Raw genomic sequence first — 19292 nt, 5'->3', positions numbered from 1 at the left:
AAGCTCCATGAAGGTGGAACGTACGACATCAATTAGTATCATACTACTGGTTAATGCAGAGATATATAGTTCTCCTCCCTATATGAATGTATTAACACCCCATGTGAAAGATAACTTGTCTTTCCAAGGGTTCCATCTCCGCACGTGTGGATGCTGCTGCTGCTGTTGTGGCCTTGATTAGCGACGAATGGATAAGGCAGGTGGATGTGTTGCTACTTCCACTACATTGACACATAAATGGTATCTAACGACGTTAGACTAGGCTACTTCAACTCTTTTTTGGCATACGGTAACAATCTATGATCACCTACTCGCACGTTGTATACGGTAACAATCTATGATCACCTACTCGCATGTCTTGATAAAATAAGGTAGATAATTTTTATGCTAGGATAGCATACACATTACCATTACCCTACAGATAGTGTTCCATAGTTCTTCCAATGTATCAAAGTTGCCGAAGATCAAAATGTATTCCATAGATAGTGTTCCATAGTTCTTCCAGTGTATCAAAGTTGCCGAAGATCGAAGTGTATTCCATAAAAATTATATTTCGCCTTGTAGCTTAATCACTCAACGGTTCATTGCAATTACGCAGGCATTGAGGAAGCCAGTTAGTATATTCCATAGAAATTATATTTCGCATGTCAATAAATTACTATTGTAGTTCCTTTTTTATATGTATTTTCAGGTTTTGTTTAATTAAAAAATAACTCGCGCAATGAGATCATTACTAGATTTGTTCATTTCTCCTATTGTTTTCCTGCATTATTTATGTAAGAATTTTGCCGCGAGAGCACTGTACCACCTAAGCTTTCATTTTCAAGAGCACGTCAAATGTTTCCGGAAAGAAACTCCAACAAACCAAACAGATGTGATGCACGCTAAGGCATTATTAGCCTAGCAAATTACTAGCATCTTGAAAGGGTCGAGATGGCGACTAGAGGGGGTGAATAGTCCTTTTTAGAATTAATCGCGTCGACTAACCGAAACAAGTGCGGAATTAAAACTATCGGTCTAGCCAAGACTACACCCCTCTATCTATGTTCTCTAGCACCTTTCAAAGATACTAATTAAGCAGCTAAGGTGCAGGGCTAGCTAGAGCTCTTCTAATCAATTCTAGGAGCAAGGTCACACAAACCTATGCCACTAGTACTTTAAGCAACAAGGAAGCTTCTACACATGCTAGTAAGCAAAAGCATAAAGCCACCTAAGCTTACTAGTAATGCTCAATAACAAGGCAATCAATGCCAAATTAGAGAGCGTAATTACTTAGTTACACAAACTAAGCAATGTGACTAACAAGGTTACACAAACCAAATTAGCCACGCAAGGGAGCTACTTCTATGCTACACAAGCAAGAAAGTAACTAGTAAGCTACACAAGCTAACTAATTACAAGAGCAACTACACAAGCACAATATATGCAAAAGTAATTACAAGCTTGTGTAATGAGGATGCAAACCAACGGGAAGAACAAGGTTGACACGGTGATTTTTCTCCCGAGATTCACGTGTTTGCCAACACGCTAGTCCCCGTTGTGTCGACCGCTCACTTAGTGGTTCAGCGGCTAATTGGCATCACCCGCCAAGCCCGCACGTCGGGCACCGCAAGAACCTACCCCAAAAGTGAGGGTGGCTCAATGACACGCTCAACTAAAGTTTCTCTTCGCGGCTCCCGCGGGGCGAGCACAATGCCCCTCACAAAGCTCTTCTTCGGAGCACCGCACAAGCTTCTTGTGGGCTTCGACGGAGACCACCACCAAGCCGTCTAGGAGGTGGCAACCTTCAAGAGTAACAAGCACCACCAGCTTGCAACTCGATCACCTAGTGCCACTCGATGCAACCTCATGATGCAATCGCACTAGAATCGCTCACTCACACAATCGGATGATCACTATCAAGTATGTGTGAGATGGAGGGCTCCCAAGCACTACCACACAAGCCACCAAGGCTCTAGTGTGCTCAGCTACCGGCCCAAGGCTGACCATGGTTTCTATTTATAACCCCACGAACAAATAGAGCCGTTACCCCTTCACTGGGCAAAAGTCGGGCTGACCGGATGCTCCTGTCCGATCGACCGGACGCTGGATCTCAGCGTCCGGTCATGCGATACTCGCCACGTGTCCCCTCCTTCAAACGCTGTTCATCCGATCTCAACGGTCATCTGACAACCGGACCCAGCAGCTTCAATTGACCGGACACTGAGCCTCCAGCGCCCGGTCGTTTCCAGTAAGGTTCCAGAAACGACATTTCACGATTGGACGCATCCGGTCGATCGCGATCGGACACAGCACCAGCGTCCGGTCCCTCTCCAGCTTCTGCTTTGCTTGCGTCACCATACGTCAGCCCTGACCGGACGCACACAGCCAGTGCCCGGTCACTTCCAGAGCCAGCGTCCGGTCGATTGACCGGCGCTGCACGATGCCTGCCACCACTGACCGGACGATGCAACCCAGCGTCCGGTCACTGCGTGACCAGATTCTGGTCCACTCTGTGAGACCCTGTCTTTTCTGTATAGGACGCCGGTGGCACCGTCGGACTGTTCACACTCTACAGGCGGACACTCCGCCGGTGGAGTTCCTAACCCTTCTCGCCTCCGTTTCATCGCCGAGTTGATCCACATCAACTCCAACTTCATCTCCTTTATAAATGTGCCAACACCACCAAGTGTATACCATCATGTGTATGTGTGTTAGCATTTTCACAATCATTTCCCAAAGGATTAGCCACTCAACTTACCACGCCACTCATTCCTAGAATCCTAGCGACGATGCAAAGTTAGATCACTCAAGTGGCACTAGATGACCGATATGCAAACAAGTTTGCCCCTCTTGATAGTATGGCCATCTATTTTAAACCTGATCATCAACTTCTCTATACACCTATGATCGGTGAAATGAAATGCCCTAAGTTATACCTTTGCCTTGCGCATTCCATTCCATCTCCTCCAATGTCGATGCAACACATGCACCAACACGATCAACAATGATATGATCCACTTCATATCATCACGTGATCATATTGGTTCATCGATCTTGACTTCACTTGCTTTTCACCGTTGACTTCGTCCATCGGCGCCAAGTCTTGCTCAAGCTTCACCGCCACGCGGTCCATCGCTCCAAAGCCTTCGACTTGCCCTTCACGCTTGCAACCGGTCCGTCAAGCCAAGTCTTGTCTTGATCTTCTCCACCTTGATCACATGACTCAATGTCATGTCTCATGTGCAATGAGCTCCTTCATCATCACATGTGTGAGCTTTGCAACATCTCCAAGCCATTTTCACCTTCATGGCATATGTTGCTCACACATATATACCTGAGGACTAATCACCTATGTATCTTATATAAACACAATTAGTCTACCTAGGTTGTCACTCAATTACTAAAATCACATAAGAACCTTTCAATCTCCCCCTTTTTGGTAATTGATGACAACTCTATAAAGATATAGAAATTGAGCTCTTTTGGATTTATGTTGCTTACCCAAGCAATTTTACCATGTGAAAATGATTTTGGACAAATACCACAAACCTGAAATGGTAGTATTTGCTCCCCCTACATATGTGCTAGAGTGTTTTATTTGAAGCTCGCACATATGCATAGATTGAAATTGTGGGAGAGTAATTACTACTAAATGATGCTAAGGTGTATAGAATAAACCTTTGAAGCGTGTATCAATTGGAGTTGCACCTTTAAGTTCATCCTTAGCACCATGGTAAGCTAGATATCACTTGGAAATGAAAGCACTAGATACCTCATAAGATCAACATTAAAAGCAAGGTACTAGCATTACTTGAAAAGCATACCAAGTGCCTAGCTATCATCCTATACATGCTAGTTATCAAATCAAATCATTAAATAAATTCTACAACTAGCATACACCACACAAGCATGCATATTGAATTTAAAAACTTATGCAATGCAAGCAAGCACATGAATATGCACATATCAAATGTAATCAATCAAAGTTCATGAGCTTGCTCCCCCTACTTGTGTACTTCTCTTGTCCAAAAATTTTGATCCATCTCTTTTCTTCAATGTTGCTTCCTCTTTGTCCATGTCCATGTCCAACCTCTACTTCTTTGTTTCAATTTCTCCCAAAGCTTTCATATCTTATTTCTCCCCCTTGTACAATCTCAATCTCAAAGCTTTCATATCTTTATACAATCTCTTCCCCTTTGTCATCAATTTCCATAAAAGATGTGCTTCTCATTGATGCAAAGGTATGCATTTGGGGTAGATGGTTGAGACTTGAATGTTACATTTTTTATGGACATTACTTGATTATTGGAATGACACCACTTGTAGATACCACTTATAACTTATACCCCTTGTATCTTGTGTAGGGCTTCTTGAGATACCACACATAGGATCATTGATCTTGATATCAATTTGTGGGACACCTCCCCCTATGTGATAGCATGGGTCATCCATTTGATACACTTGAGCTCTTGTAGGTGAGAGATACATTCTTTATTTGATGATCACTTAAAGTTGAGGATCACTTGTGGAACCATCGCCTTGCATGATTGATACTATGTGTAGATGTGATACCATTTGAAAGAATCTTCTAGTATGGAACCACTTGTTGGATTTATCAATAAAAACCATTTCTTGAACCTTTATTATCTTTATGAGTATCACTTATAGGATATCACTTGTGAGTTGATCTAGACATCACTTATAAATTCTTGATGAAATACTTGAGTCTAAATATCACTTGAAACAAACAATCTAGATATCCATTTGCATTATTGTCTTGTGCTTGTACTCTTGTTACTTATCATGAACTTCTAAGTTGACTTGAACTAAATTGATTTGCCTAAGCTTTCAAGTCTGATTTGAACCAACGACAAGCTTCTTCACACCTCTTGCAAGGGTTATCTTGCCAATGCTGTACTTGTCACTTGTTAGCAATCCAAATTAAGTTAAGTAATTGATTTTACTAGCTCATAAACAAATTCATATACTAACCGCTAGATCAGTGTATCATTCAAGCAATAGTGGTAGGCTATAAATTTAAATATTTTATTTGTTATGCATGATCCTATGAAGCATGAACTATATGCACTAACCGCATACTAGTAAGGGATGAAATGATCATGCACATTTACAATGATACCTTTGCTATGTTGGAGTAGAGGATAGTCACATAGATTCTAATTCATCACTCCAATAGCAATGCGAAGTCCAATTATAAGCTTAGTGAAGACCAATAGATACCATGTTGAATTTCATTCTTCACCCATATGAAATGAATACCACTTATGATCAAGTGCACTTTCTTGTTGTGATTGGCTTGCTTCATCTTTTGATCAATGCTTGCATGAGAGCATCAACGTGAGAATACCACTTGAAATATCATGATTGGCTCTCTTTTGGGTGTTGCTTGCTTTTCTTGATCAACCCTTTTGATTGCTTCAACTTAGCATCTCAAATGTTTCTCAGATCACCACTTCCATGTTAGCCTTCCAAGTACTATACTTGGTTTACCTACTCATAGGCGGCAAGCCCCTACACTAGGGAGAAGTGATCTCTCTCCAAGAACCATCCTTGACACTCTTGAAATAACTTGATTGATTGATCCAAGTGATGGACTTAACTTGATGAGTAACCTTGATTCCTTCTTTAAGTCCTTTTCTTTCTACTTATTTAAGTCCTTTTCTTTCTACCAAATGATCTCCAATGATATCTAGAACTTAAACTTTATCTTCAACTTGAGTTTGATCTTGATCTTCATCTTGAGTACCAAATATGTGCAAAATACACTCCACAATCAAATGGCCTTGTACACTTTGCTTGTCATGCTTTTAGATCATCTCAAAATCAAACTTAGGTGCCTCAATTACTTATAAACATGTTTCCAATTTGAGGACCTTTCAATCAAAGTGACTCTAAATAAATCCAATAATTGTTACTTTTCTAGCAGATTTTGTACTCTTCGAAGAAATAAGCATATCTCCCAAAGTACAAATCCAAATACCACGAAATTTGGTGGAGATGTGCTTCACTAAGCTATCTAGTAGCTGTAAAAATTTGAGCTTCATTTGACTTCTAGATTTCTACCAAATTTCAATTCTTCCACCACTGCTACATGCTGAAAACAGTTGTACTATAGCTGACAAGATCCACTCCAAAACCGAAGCATCTCTTATCCAATTATCATAAAATTTCTACATAATCTTATACCATAAGTCTAGAGCATGTACACCAATTTTAATGCCAATCTAATAAGGTTTAATTACTCAAACATGGCTAAGATCATAGCTCACTCAGATTTTTAATATAGGACAGATTTCAATCACTTGAGCTATACTTCATCAAATATGAATCAAACTTGAAACTAACTCGTTTGAATACTTTCACAAGACATAAATCCATTTAATCCACTTACTAAATGTCATCTTATGAACTTATCCAATATAAATCAATCCAAACTTGACTACTAATCAATTATCCATTCAATCATCTCATAGCAAGCAATATTGCATATTTATCCAATTCAATCAACTCATATGCACCCAAATGAAATGATCAACAAGAGATATACCTTGGTTAGCTCATGATCATCCAACTAGCAAGCTTTAACTCAATTATTAGTAAGTCATCAAATATATCCAATGAATCACCAATGACTTGAATTATAGCACTTGTATGTTGATAGTACTTGGACTTCACTCAATTTTTCATGGCATTAGGATAATGATCATCACTTAGCAATACTTGGCTCAACTACATGATCAACAAGATGAATATTATTTGAACCAAGCCTCCAATACCGATGGTACCTATAAGCAATCATCCACTTTTTGATGGTATCCAAACAACTTTGGGTCCTCTCAAGTTAGGTACAACATACTTAGGCATAGTCTTAATATGAATAGCGGGATATTTTACAATAGCAATCATAGAGGTACCATTACCACCATTCTTAAGCATAGAATCATCATTAATTGAAATAGGCTTAGGGGTGTTACCTAGGGGACATGAATATACCATGTGTCCCCTTTCTCGGTATGCGTAGCACTTTCTCTTTGATTGAGCCTTCTCTTCCTTGCTCATGTGGTGCTTCTCATTGCCTTGTCTCTCATGGATTGCTTGAGCCTTCTTCTCAAGCTTGGTAGGACACTTAGAGGCAAAGTGTCCCATACTTCCACACTTGAAGCACTTGATGTGAGCATAATCTTTCTTCTCATCTTCATTTTTGCTCATCATCTTAGCATCTTGAGTTTGTATTGGATGCATTGCCTTTTCACCTATTCTTGTTTTCTTCTTCTTTATCATCAAATCACCGCCATCTTCATGTTTGATCTTGATTTGCTCTTGTGGTGTCTTCTCTTGCTCAACTTATGGCTTTGGTTGAGACTTCACTTGTTGCTTCACCAATTGCTTGGTTGGGCACATTGAGGTAAGATGACCCCAAGTGCGGCACTTGAAGCACTTCACATGCCTTAGCCTCTCTTCTTCTTTCTTCAACTTGAGCTTTTCTTCATTGGGGCAACCATTTGTAAGATATCCCACTTTATGACACTTGAAGCACATGAAATGAGAGAGCTTCTCTTGTTCTTGCTTCTTCATCTCTCTTTCATATCTTCTCTTATCCTATCTTTTGTCCTTGATCTTGCTCTTGTTGAAGCCAATGCCACTTATGTCATTGCGGCTTTCTTGATGATTGACTTTGCTAATCTTGAAGCCGACGCCACTCTTGTCTCCAAAGTTTCTTTGAGTCTTCAACATATGCTCAAAGGTGACTTGAGAGTTGTAGCACCTCTCTAACTTGTTGCTCAATTTCTTTACTTGTTCATTAAGCTCATTGTTCTTCTTCAAAAGGTTAGTCTCACAAGACATAAAAGTAGAACAAGCATCTATATGTAAAGAGCATGGCATATCTAATAAATCATCACAAGAGGTGGATACATGCTTCTTGCCTACATCACAAGGGTTAGCAATAATATGTGATTGATCAATTGACCCATGTGATGAACTCTCATTATTTTTAAGTTTCTTAGTAAATATTTTAATGAGAGAAGCATGTTGTTCTAATAATTCATCATGAGATGCAAGTAGTGTCTCATGATTCAATTTAACCTCATCATGTGAAGATTTATAAGCATCAAGTAAGTCTTTATGTTCTTCACAAGAGTTCTTTAGAAATGAGTTTTCATTTTCTAATTTCAATGTTTTAGCTTTCTCATTTTCTAAAGACATGGTCATGCTAGCAAGTCTACTAACAAGCTCATCATATGAATCAACATGATCAACCACATTATCATTTGATACCTTGGTGTCACCTTGTGACATAAGACAATATGGTGTGGTTGGAGAGCATGTAGTAGCATCTTCATCATGGCTTGAGCATGAACCATCATTACCATCAAGTGTGCATAGAGTAGCATCATCACTTGCAACACTTGTGGCATCATCATCAACCTTGTCAAGTGAACTTGTAGTTGATCAATCGTCATCATCATCACTTGACCATGAGGTGGAGCAATCTTCCACAATCACCAAATTGTGGTTATGCTCAACACACTCATGCGCCTCCTTCTTTGGTTCATCCTCCTTCTTGAATTTACCATCATCCCATGTGGAGGAGTCACCATAAAAGGCTTGGAGTGCTAGCCACATATCATGAGCACTCTCCAAGTCCCACACATGTCTAAAAATATCATCATGTATAACACACGTTAGATAATAAAAGAGCACGATGATCAAGTTGTAAGCAATCCTCTTGCGCTTGGGTGAGGTTATCCTTATCTAAGGCATCACGAGAAAAACCAACAACAATGATCCACCATGCCTTGGGAGCCAATTCACGGAAATGATCAAGCATATGACGTTTTCACCGTGCATAGTGCGTGCCATAAAAAATGTGTGTTTCACAAACAACTTCTAGCCCAAAGTTCGCCATCCTCTCGGGTCGATGAAGACCACAAATGAGAGACCAGGCTCTGATACCAATTGAAAGGGTCGAGATGGCGACTAGAGGGCGGTGAATAGTCCTTTTTAGAATTAATCGCGTCGGCTAACCAAAACAAGTGCGGAATTAAAACTATCGGTCTACCCAAGACTACACCCCTCTATCTATGTTCTCTAGCACCTTTCAAAGATACTAATTAAGCAGCTAAGGTGCAGGGCTAGCTAGAGCTCTCCTAATCAATTCTAGGAGCAAGGTCACACAAACTTATGCCACTAGTACTTTAAGCAACAAGAGAGCTCCTACACATGCTAGTAAGCAAAAGCATAAAGCCATCTAAGCTCACTAGCAATGCTCAATAACAAGGCAACCAATGCCAAATTAGAGAGCGCAATTACTTAGCTACACAAACTAAGCAATGTGACTAACAAGGTTACACAAATCAAATTAGCCACGCAAGGGAGCTACTTCTATGCTACACAAGCAGGAAGGTAACTAGTAAGCTACACAAGCTAACTAATTACAAGAGCAACTACACAAGTACAATGTATGCAAAAGTAATTACAAGCTTGTGTAACGAGGATGCAATCCAACGAGAAGAACAAGGTTGACACGGTGATTTTTCTCCCGAGGTTCATGTGTTTGCCAACACGCTAGTCCCCATTGTGTCGACCGCTCACTTGGTGGTTCAGCGGCTAATTGGCATCACCCGCCAAGCCCACACGTCGGGCACCGCAAGAACCTACCCCAAAAGTGAGGGTAGCTCAATGACACGCTCAACTAGAGTTGCTCTTCGCGGCTCCCGCGGGGCGAGCACAATGCCTCTCACAAAGCTCTTCTTCGAAGCACCGCACAAGCTTCTTGCGAGCTTCGACGGAGACCACCACCAAGTCGTCTAGGAGGTGGCAACCTCCAAGAGTAACAAGCACCACCGGCTTATAACTCAATCACCTAGTGCCACTCGATGCAACCTCATGATGCAATCGCACTAGAATCGCTCGCTCACACAATCGGATTATCACTATCAAGTATGTGTGAGATGGTGGGCTCCCAAGCACTACCACACAAGCCACCAAGGCTCTAGTGTGCTCAGCTACCGGTCCAAGGCCGACCATGGCTTCTATTTATAACCCCATGAACAAATAGAGCCGTTACCCCTTCACTGGGCAAAAGTTAGGCCGACCGGACGCTCCTGTCCGATCGACCGGACGCTGGACCTCAGCGTCTGGTCATGCGATACTCGCCACTTGTCCCCTCCTTCAAACGTTGTTCATCCGATCTCAATGGTCATCTGACGACCGGACGCAGTAGCTTCAATTGACCAGACACTGAGCCTCCAGCGCCCGGTCGTTTCCAGTAAGGTTCCAGAAACAACATTTCACGACCGGACGCGTCCGGTCGATCACAATCGGACGCAGCACCAGCGTCCGGTCCCTCTCCAGCTTCTGCTCTACCTATGTCACCATACGTCAGCCCTGACCAGACGCACACAGCCAGCGTCCAGTCACTTCCAGAGCCAGCGTCTGGTCGATTGACCGACGCTGCACGATGCCTGCCACCACTGACCGGACGCTACAACCCAGCGTCCGGTCACTGCATGACCAGAGTCTGGTCCACTCTATGAGACCCTGTCTTTTCTGTATAGGACACCGATGGCACTGTCGGACTGTCCGCACTCTACAGGCGGACACTCCGCCGGTGGAGTTCCTAACCCTTCTCGCCTCCGTTTCATCGCCGAGTTGATCCACATCAACTTCAACTTCATCTCCTTTATAAATGTGCCAACACCACCAAGTGTACACCATCATGTGTATGTGTGTTAGCATTTTCACAATCATTTCCCAAAGGATTAGCCACTCAACTTGCCACGCCACTCATTCCTAGAATCCTAGCGACGATGTAAAGTTAGATCACTCGAGTGGCACTAGATGACCGATATGCAAACAAGTTTGCCCCTCTTGATAGTATGGCCATCTATCTTAAACCCGACCATCAACTTCTCTACACACCTATGACCGGTGAAACGAAATGCCCTAAGTTATACCTTTGCCTTGCGCATTCCATTCCATCTCCTCCAATGTCGATGCAACACATGCACCAACATGATCAACAATGATATGATCCACTTCATATCATCACGTGATCATATTGGTTCATCGATCTTGACTTCACTTGCTTTCCATCGTTGACTTCGTTCATCGGCGCCAAGTCTTGCTCAAGCTTCACCGCCACGCGGTCCATCGCTCCAAAGCCTTCGACTTGCCCTTCACGCTTGCAACCGGTCCATCAAGCCAAGTCTTGTCTTGATCTACTCTACCTTAATCACATGACTCAATGTTATATCTCATGTGCAATGAGCTCCTTCATCATCACATGTGTGAGCTTTGCAACATCTCCAAGCCATTTTCACCTTCATGGCATATGTTGCTCACACATATATACCTGAGGACTAATCACCTGTGTATCTCACATAAACATAATTAGTCCACCTAGGTCGCCACTCAATTACCAAAACCACGCAAGGACCTTTCACATCTCCTACAACTAAAAAGAACAAAGCGTAGACATCTTTTGGTGCGACATTTGTTTTGGTTTGTCCTCTGCCCACCCCATGTGATACCCCGTGCGATAGAAAAAGAAATTGCTATCCCTACGATCCCCGCCTGCTTTGAGGGAAATAAATCGATCACCTGAGGCCACATGCATGGAAGGAAACAATAATCATGCATGGAAGAAAATAATAATCATACATGGAAGGAAACAATCATGTATGGAAGGAAACAATAATCATTTACTCTTTTTTCAAATAGTGGTCTTCATTTCGGAGCCCTTCATGCAGTTTAATAATGGCTGGCTTGCGAGAACCTACTCTTAATTGGGTTGCGAGCTAGGGATGTAGCACTTCAATGGGTGTCTTGGTTGAGTTCTACAATTGCCAAAAATTGATGGTGCTGATAAGATTGATAATCCTATAACTCTGCAGTACCTTTCTTTTTTTCAAAAAAAGGAGGACAAATGCTACTTATGATCGAATCCATGTTCTTTTTGTTGTTTTGATTTGATGCTCACAGACCACAGCTCACATGTTAACTTTCAGATGTGTTTGTAAAGAATCAAAAGGAGTTGGTCTAATGCCAATCTTTCTTGTCGTGTTTTTCCTTCTTTATATTTATACTAGGTAGCGTGCTCGTGCGTTGCTACGGGATAACTAACAATTTATACAAAAAACACACGGATCGCACGATAAGATAACAATACTGTAAAAATTAAATACCAACGTTAAAGTGACATTTAATCCAAAAAGCAAAGTTTATGAATTTAACACAGTCACGGAGTGCGCGGCGTCGCATGCTCACAAACTCTACTTTATAGACCTTTCCATGATGCGGCTAAGATAATGTTTTATATTGGCAAAAAGAAATCTTCAATATCCATTTCTTTCATTGTAATCCATTTATCTGGACAATGTTTGAGGTGAGGGCACGGTTACAGTTTTTAGTAGCTTTGCGATATTGTCCGAAGCTATGAGATGATTGATGTCTTGCAATGATCCTTTCATTAATTTAGTTTTCTATCTATGTTTAATTATTTATTCAGTCTATTTTATAGGCACGCCGGTAGATAATGGATGACAAAATTCAAACATCCATAATTTATCTCTTTGACTTTGAGCATGAATTTTGTTTTTATTTTTTAATTGATATATTGTCCTTTTGTTTTTACCATAGCGTTAGCACGGACATGCATGAAAAACGAAGATATCTTTACACTGCAGAAATCTTTCAAGAAGATCATGCATAGATTATTCTTGTATTAAAAAATATATATATACAATCACCTAAATATTCTAATTAAACTATAAAATTTTGAATTAGGATACAAGGTAAGACATGCAAACAGATATTTCAAAACTACCTGTAGAGTCCAAAGAACTTAATAAATAAATCCTTCTGGATGCAATGCAAATTCTCTGTAATCTTTCATTTGGTGTAGTTAGTGTTATCATAGTACCCGCATGTATTCGTGGGAAATAAATCATAGACAAAACGTAGATATTTTTTGGTGCGACATTTCAACATGGGTCAATCGTCCTGCCAATATCCTTGAGGCAGATCACATAAAGAATGAGTGTCCCTCTATGAGATTACTCACAAGAGACTCAAACTTATATCTGATCATGGTAATGTTGAATTGCTTTGCATCAAAAGCATCGGCAATGATAAACGGGGACATAGATTTTAGTATGCATAGTGGAGGAAAACTCAACCTTGGTCTTCTCAGCAGCTTTTCTGAGTCTTTGAAGTGCTAACTTATCTTTACTTAAATAGTCAAGAGGTGCACCATAAAATTATGCACCACTAAGAAAAGTATCATCATTGGTTGCCTTGACCTGAAAAATATGTCGAAATTAAGAATTACAACACCTAATTCAACATCTTGGAACAGACACTCAAGTGGATACCTTATTATACAATGTATGTCTGTGTGGAATAGTTCTAAAGCCACACATATTTATACGATGAGTATAGCATACTTTGTTTTAAAATTTTATAAGAGATTTTTTTAAGACACGCAGTATTATCCATGTGACAGACATTAATATTTACGTATATACTCGAACCTGTGTGTACAGAATTATATGGAGATGCAGCGGAACTTATTCATGGATTTATTGGCGCGTGAAAGAAATGGATATCGGAGAATTCTTTCTGCCGATATAAAATATTATCTTAGCCATATCACGAAAAAAATCTATACAGTAGAGTTTGTGAGCCTGCGACGCCGCGCTCTCTGTGACTGTGTTAATTTCACAAACTTTGCTTTTTGAATTAAATGTCACTTTAACGTCGGTATTTAATTTAACAGTATTGTTATCTTATCGTGCGATCCATGTGTTTTTAGTACAAAAGATTTAGTTGTCCCGTAGCAACGCACGAGCACGCTACCTATATCTTATAAAGGAAAACAATATTGAAGGTCTATGTGAATATTCCATAATCACATACTAAACAATGGTAAATCTAGAAATCAGCCTCTTTTTTGTTTTGTGTAGGCTATATGTTTTTATGTAGAAGTCCAAAGTGATAACCGTCGGACTTGTTTCCAAAATTGAAGCTTGCAGCAAAATCTCGAACAACAAAAGGAAAGCCTCTGTCCTGAATATAGCTCCTTGCTCCCATCCATGATTGTCTTGAGGTCAACCTCACCAAGGTCAATCTTTTTTGCCTTGGACTCACACTTGGAAAGAAGTTCACTGAGCCTAAGTCAAGCTTATCCTCCTCCTGGATTGGTGCTCGTCTTTGTCAAACTGTCTAGGCAAAACATGAAGAAATAAGATCCTATAAGCCAAGGCAGAAAATAACTTTCATCCAAGTTGATGTCCTTCAGAGACATATCACTGGATGGCCACTGGAACTGCAAATCGGAAGAGAATCAAAGGTAACAACATCTACAAATTATGATTTGCCAACTGAGTTACTTGATTTTACTCATACTGTGCACATTTTGAACCATAAATCACATGTCCCAGTTAATTTCGCTCTCTTTCTTTTACTACTTTTGTCAGTACATGATGAGTAATAACATAAGAATCAGAGAAGAGGGAGAAACAGCATGTAAGAAGCCAACCTTGCTTGATCGTGCCCGGTGAGGTCAGGAGCGTTGTCCACCTCGGCGAGGTCAGGTCGCCTGCGAGATTAGGATGTCCCAACGAATCTTGCGAGATCAGGATGTCCCAATGGCAACTTTTAATTTCAGTTTCAACCAAAATCTCTATAAACAGGAAAATAACGGAAGGAGTTCGTGTCGAGCATACCATGGAATCCGAACGGGTGTCTTCGAGATTCGATTGCGATTCCAATTCTGACTTGATGTGTCGATGAAGCATCCAGCGACGCCATGTACGACGACCAACGCGGTGACGATGGCTTCTCGGAAGAACGTGGCAGCAATGGCGGCGGCACAGACCCCGAGAGGAGGAGGCGCATCCTGGGTCCGCACCATCTAGAACGGCGCCATCATTTGAGGTGACCTGGGCGGTGGTGGAGAAGAGCGGCGCCTTCTTGTTCGACTTGGCGCCGGACTACTCCATCTGTGCCGTACGGGGGAACGGCTCGGTGACGGACTGCTGGACGGCGAGGCGGCGCTGCGCACGAAAGTAGCGCCGACGCTTTGCATGTGGGAGCGGCGGTGGCGGCTCTACTCGCTGGTGCGGCGCCGGCGGTGGATCTGCACGTGGGGAGGAACGGCGGCGACGCTGGCGGGCGAGCGGAGCATGTGCTCATGCGAGAAGCCGAGCGGGCCGTGCGGGGAAGCTGTGGATTGAGAGAAGGCTAATGGAGTTTTGCTTTATAGGAGGGGTGACGTGAACAGCAGAGCGAACCGGACGTCCGAGTCTCGGAGATAATACCAGACAATTTTGAGTCTTCCCACAACATGAGCTGGGCGTGATAGCTTACTATACTGTATAAGCGTGTGAGAAATTCATGCGAGGACCTGCTGTGACTTTTTATAGGACTAGTAGAATATCCGTGCGTTGTTACGGGATAGCTAATATTTTGTACTAAAAACATACAGATTGTACGATAAGATAATAATACTGTAAAATTAAATACTAGCGTTAAAGTGACAGTTAATTCAAAAGGCAAATTTTATGAAATTAACAACCACGGAGAGCGTGACGTCGTAGGCTCACAAACTCTACTGTATAGATCTTTCCGTGATGCGGCTAAGATAATGTTTTATATCGGCAGGAAAAAATCTCTGATATCTATTTCTTTCGTGCGCCAATAAATCCACAAATAAGTTCTGCCGTATCTCCATACCATTCTGTATACATGTTCGAGTATATATATGTAAATATTAATGCCTGTCGCATGAGCAATACTGCGTTTCTTGAAAAATCTCTCACAAAACCTTAAAACAAAGTATGTTATACTCACCATATAAATATGTATAGCTTTAAGACTATTCCACGCAGACATAAATATCCACTTGAGTGTTTGTGGCAAAATTCATCATTAGCAATATATGGAAATAGTTAAATCATAGATACTATTATTGCAAATAGCGGTGATTATGAGTTAACTTAAGAATCCTATGCACGTGCTAACACTACGAGCGTTAAGTTTAAAGTTGACTTATGAATCCTATGCAAACTATCTCGTACATGAAAATTTTGCGTTGTCGCAGCACGTGGAACTTTACTTCATTATACATTTATGATAGTGACTTGACAAAGTATTTATATTGATGAAGTCTAAAAGGGGAGGCACCAAGGCAAGTCAAAAATGCATATAAATCAAAATATTTGTATTCAAATCCACTTCATGTTTCCCACATGTCAATTGCATCCACACTTAATACTAAACATTTTTTTGACAGACAATACTAAACAATTAAGATATAGAGACAGATTTTCCAACTTGGCCTTATCTCTGCAAAATCTAAGATCACCAACCAGATTCAAGTGATGAACGCGTGTCAAAACCTTCAGTTCAGCGAGGAATTCTTGAGATGCCTTTGTATCCATTTTCTTTATGTGCTTTCTAGACACATGAAAGAGTGCCTCCTTTCATTTCATAGACATTAGTTGTCTATTGAACTGTGAAGTGCATGTGCACCAACTACATTGCCTATCCATGTTACACACCGAGAAAAGGCTGTGCTCACCTCGCCTATGAGCTCAGCATAAACAGAGCCAAAACCCCATTGCCCAATTTTATGCTCTATACTAAAGTTGTATGTAACACCAGGAAGTTCTTCATATGAGAAGTCTATGGATCTGTAAAAAAAACAGTAAAACATTCCAACTCAATTAAATTGATACTATCTCGACGACTAAAACATTCATAAGGGAATCGTCGACCCGATGTGCGATGCCATCCACTCACTCCGTCCGGCCCACTCGCCTTCTACACTTGGCCGCACGCCTCTCTCCCCGCACCGGCTCAGATTCTCTGACTTACAGAAGGTAAGTCACGGGTAACTTGCCCCCTGTCCGATGCCGTTCATTTACTATCCAACGGTTAGTTTTTTTTTGAGCTAGAACTATCCAACGGTTGATAAAAGAGCACCTTTCCCACCTTCCAAAACACAGCCCAATTGTGTTTTGTGGCCCAAGTAAGGCCCAGCTCGGGTTACCTACACGTACCTTGCTCCTGCAGCCGCTGAAAAAAAGGCGCGATACGCCGATACGGTCGGACGGCGCACGAAATTTGGGCGGGAGTGGGCACCGCCGCGGCCGAGCGTCCGCGCGTACTGAGCTTCTTCCGTGTCCGCGCGGTCTGCTGCTCAGCTTCGCCCGCATCCGCGCCGCCGCCTGCCGAGCTCCGCCGTGCGACTGCTTCCCAGGTCTTCTTGCGTTTGCTCCACCGCCGCCCTAGCTCCGCCCACATCTCAGCCGCCGCCTACCTAGCTTAGCCTGCGCCGACGACGCCGCGTGCCCAGCTACGCCTGCATTCGCGCGTTCAGCCTCCGTCCGCTTCGGTCCGTGTCATGCTATCGGCGTGGCTCCTTTCTCGTTGCTGCAGGCTGGTGCTGCTGTTGTAGTCAAAATCCAATTCAGATTCAATGGTACAAGCACAACCCAACAAGTAAGTTATGTTCACATTCCAAATTTAATTCTTTGTATTGTTTGTACTCAGATACGAGCAATGAGAATGCATTTTTTCATGTACAGAGAGAATGTGAATCCTAGCTGGGTACCTCAAGTTGGTCAGAAATTTATAAACTTGGATGATGCTCGGTCATTTTGGGTAAACTATGGAGGTCGTGCAAGTTTTGAGGTTAGAAAAAGGTACACAAATGAAAGTAAATTTGATGGAAAGGTAACTTAATGTAGATATGTGTGTGCCAAGGAGGGTTTTCGAGCACGAGACAAGAGAGATCACAACACAAAGAATCCTCGAGCAGAAACAAGAACAGGTTGCCCGGTTCGTATGACTCTTACATTAAATCGAATTGCAGAGAATTATGAAGTGCTTGATCTAATTGTTGTGCACAATCATGTTCTTCGCTTGCCACAAACCTTCCATTTGATGCTATCACTCTGAAGCGTTGGATGAATATCAAGATATTGCCCAATCATTACATTCTGAAGCATTGGACAATGGAAGCAACGTATGGAACTATACAGGACAATAAAGGAAGGAGCATCATTGAAAATCCAAAACTGGATGCTATGCTCCGCTACAAGTTTATGTCTCATAAATTTCTGAACTTGACATATCAAGCTGCAAGCTCAACAAAAGTGTTGCCTATTGGTAGATAATGCACTTGATTGTCTTAGTAATTAACTGAAGGACAAAATCAGTGCGTCTACAAGTATCTTATCTGATTCATACAATGTCCAGCCTAATGTTCAACAAGATAAAGACATGCTTAGTGCTCACGCTTAAAGAAAAAAGAGATTCAACCAAAAAATTCAAAGCGGCATAGAAGTTGGCTCGACAAGACTCGAAATTTCAAAAAGAAAGTACCAAACGAATCTAATGTATGTTGCTGAAAACCCTTGCAATATATTGTAACTATTTATCACTACTAGCTAACAAACAAGTTTGGATGTTTTATGCAGCATGAAGAGAATGGTGGTGGAGTACAAACTCAAGAATCCATGGATAATGCTCATAACAACCATAATACCTTGGTCTTCACTAGCTTGACAGATTTGATAATGGTAGTTTCGATAGTACTATTTATTCAAATATATATAATTAACTATTAATTCTTCATGTTTTAACTTTTTCCTTTGTCTTTACAGGGTCGTAGTGGAATTGACTATATGTATGTTCAAGATCTTTAGGTTCCTATCACATGGAAGGATATTTTGATCTTACGGGCAAATTCGTCTAGCATGTGCGCTAACAGATGGCTCTTGGCAAAGATTATTTTGTTTTTAGCCATAATAATTCTATGGCTAATTATATATATATATATATATATATATATATATATATATATATATATATATATATATATATATATATATATATATATATATATATACACACACACACGTATATGATGTAGTGGTGCTTTTTATTAGAGTTTATTTTGGTTATTTGGACCATGTAATAACTATTGAAAATACTTAGTAAATGCTTATTTAATTCTGCTATAAAAGTACCTATACTTAGTAAAACTTCCTGTAGTCTGTTTCACATATAATTCTAAGTTGAGCTGTATTTGGGCTAGAACTGCAGCTGGCCTGTGCTATTTGGGGTGAAAAAGTCGGTTCTTTCATCAGCCATTGGATGAGAAATGAAGGGCATCGGGCATGGGGTAAGGCACCTGTAACTTAGCTTCAGCAAGTCAGAGAATCTGAGCCGGTCCAACTCTGGCACGCCTTGTGTCCTATCCCCGTCCAACTTTAGCA

At 41.2% G+C, this 19292-nt stretch overlaps 1 long non-coding RNA gene across 1 annotated transcript; it reads right to left on the bottom strand.

Annotated features, from left to right (window-relative positions):
- Positions 1-14078: 14078 nt before the first annotated feature.
- Positions 14079-14900, bottom strand: LOC136473147 (uncharacterized). The gene is made up of 3 exons (XR_010762525.1): positions 14733-14900; positions 14546-14632; positions 14079-14229 (listed from the first exon to the last, which is right to left on the bottom strand). It is a non-coding gene; the product is annotated as an uncharacterized lncRNA (long non-coding RNA).
- Between the last annotated feature and the right edge of the window lie 4392 nt (positions 14901-19292).

Source organism: Miscanthus floridulus, chromosome 8, assembly GCF_019320115.1.
Source record: "Miscanthus floridulus cultivar M001 chromosome 8, ASM1932011v1, whole genome shotgun sequence".
Lineage (NCBI taxonomy): Eukaryota > Viridiplantae > Streptophyta > Magnoliopsida > Poales > Poaceae > Miscanthus > Miscanthus floridulus.
Note: the sequence above shows the minus strand (reverse complement) of the source record. Positions and strands in the feature narration are given on the sequence as shown.